Source organism: Mus pahari, chromosome 4, assembly GCF_900095145.1.
Source record: "Mus pahari chromosome 4, PAHARI_EIJ_v1.1, whole genome shotgun sequence".
Taxonomy (NCBI): Eukaryota; Metazoa; Chordata; class Mammalia; order Rodentia; family Muridae; genus Mus; species Mus pahari.
In genome coordinates this window covers 133,496,625-133,499,298 of record NC_034593.1, presented here as the reverse complement: position 1 = coordinate 133,499,298, position 2,674 = coordinate 133,496,625, and positions in this window count along the sequence as shown.

The window sequence follows — 2,674 nt, the reverse complement described above, 5'->3', positions numbered from 1 at the left end:
GTACACATGCACTCATGCCTGCACACACATACACACATGCACACACACATATGAATAAAGACAAAGCTTTAAAAACAGACAGAATACACTGACAAGAAGCCAAGAGAAAGACAACATTAGTATCAGAGTCAAACGTTTGGGATCCATCTCTGAAAACCAGAGCGAAGGTAGGAAAGAGAAGCAGTTAAGAGCCAATTGGTCAGTCTCGCCCTTAACCTTTACCATGTTATAAGCATGTGTTCCCGGACCTGCTGGTACTTCATTTTCAAATAAAATAAACATGAGTATATATACACATGACACACATCATACTAGTGCTATGAATGGCTATCCCAAAAAGTAAGTTTTGGAAGTAATATAAATCTCTAACTTGCCATTTTAACTTGAGATTTGGTGTTACCATTGCTGGGAGTGCAAGCATGTTGTTCCAGTATTGCCCGTCAGTGCCACTGCATCTTTGAGGTACATATTACATAAGGATAGTTTGGTCAACTACAGACAACATGGAAGATGGTGGTCCCATGAGATGTAAGTAGAGCTGGAGTACTCCCATGACCTAGTGACACAGCCATCAGAGCATCTATCGCCACGTGTGATATGAACATGTATGAACACGTTAGCTGTGTTTCCGGTCATACAAAACATCATCACACTCATGGGCAGTACCTACAATGATACACGGTTTATGAGAATGTCCAGAGAAGCTCCTGTACTTGAACACTCGGACCCCCGCTGTAGCACTGTTTGGTGAGATTTATGATTTGGCCTTGCTGAAGAAAGTGTGCCGGGGGTGGGGGGTGGGCTTTAAGAGTTAAAGCCTTGGAACACTTCCACTTTGCTCCTTCTTCACATTGCAGTTCAGACTTGAGCTCTCGGCCACATGTCTACCGCAGCTACCATGCCTAACTGCTGCCTCCACCCTGCCGTTATGGAATCTAACCCTCTGGAGCCGTAAGTAAAAGTAAATTCTTCTACAAGTTTCCTCGGTCATGTGACTTTATCACAGCAACAGAAAAGCAACCAATAGAACATCCGAGAGTGACAAATGACATCCTTATCATTTCCTGTACTTTTGCTGTATCTTCAAGTGTATTATATTTGTGAAGAAGAGGTAACTGTAACATAGACTTGGGAGGACCCCTTTTGGAAGGGTTTACAAAGAGAGCATCAATACCGGAGGACACGGCACCACCCTTGCAAACCCTCTAGTAGGACAAGGTTTTCAAGTAAAGTAGAAGAAATAACAATCTTGACTTTGTATAGTCTTGGGTTCTTGTTTGGTTTTGTCTTCATTTAAAAAACAATATACAAAGACAACAACAATGACACGTCTTTTAGAACAAGGATGTAAAGAATATAAATATTTATTTTCTATAACTACACAGTCTACTGGTGTGTTTATTTTACTACTATTAAGAATTTATCTCCCATTGATTCCTTCTTTTAATTATTATTATTACAAAATGTCCACAAAATAGTGATTATTATATGTGACTGAAATAAAGTGTTTTGTATAATATTTTGATTTATTTTTTGATAATATTGTATGTATACAATATATTTACACTGATCTAAAGGACATATTTTGAATAAGTGTTATCTTGGAGGAACATCTGGTAAAGGTGTGGTTTGACATTCAAATTTTCATTTAATCATCATCAAAGAACTCACTTTGAACAGAATTTAGGATTATCATTGAACAACATATTCACTGTGAAAAGCCACAAAGGGGTGCTGTTCTGAGCTTCTGGCATCTGGTCTTCCTAATACTATAAAAACGCACTCAACATACATGTAATAGGAATAAGGGTGTGGTAATTAATACTGTCAACCTGACAGGATCTAGAATGGCCTAGAAAGATCTAGAAGACCACCTTTACTCTCAAACTGATTTTGTAAGACCGTTTTGATTTTTGTTTTTTTTAACCACAGAAACAGGAAAATCAACTGATTCGGGGAGGAATGGTTTCTATTGCTAATATACATGCTCCTGGTTACATTTCTTTTTTTTTTTTTTTTTTTTTTTTTTTTGTCTTTTTTTCCCCCAGAGCTGAGGATTGAACCCAGGGCCTTGTGCTTGCTAGGCAAGCGCTCTACCACTGAACTAAATCCCCAACCCCTTCCGGTTACATTTCAAATCATTAAAAAGATAATTTTCCAAACTAGGGAACTTTGGGGACAGCACACCAAACTGTTCAGAAGTGGGAGAGCAACACTGGCTAGCCTCGGGGATGAGAAATCATCTTTTGATTGAACCTTATGACTTGTTCCCTCCCATGACAAAACTATTTAAGACAGATTTTATTTTAAATTTGAACCTGTCTACTTGGGGGAGAGAAGAGTCAGTCCATTCTCCCTCCGACTCCCTCTCCCTCTTCTCCCCTTCCTCTCTCCAATAGAAAGTTCTTTGTGGGAGCCAGGACGGGCTGAGGAGCCTGCCTGTGATCTGCAAGGAAGGCTCACCCCCACCTTTTTCTGGTTTCCTCTAAGGGAATCACGTCACCCCCACACTGAGATCTGGAACATGAAGCTTGTCAATGGCACTTGTTCAGACAATAACAAATTTTGGCTTAAACATAATTTTCTTACTTTAAAGGCAGTATTATTACTTTAAAAACATTCAAGGTGCCCTAAAGGTTAAAAAAAAAAAAAAAAAAAAAAAAAAAAAAAAAAA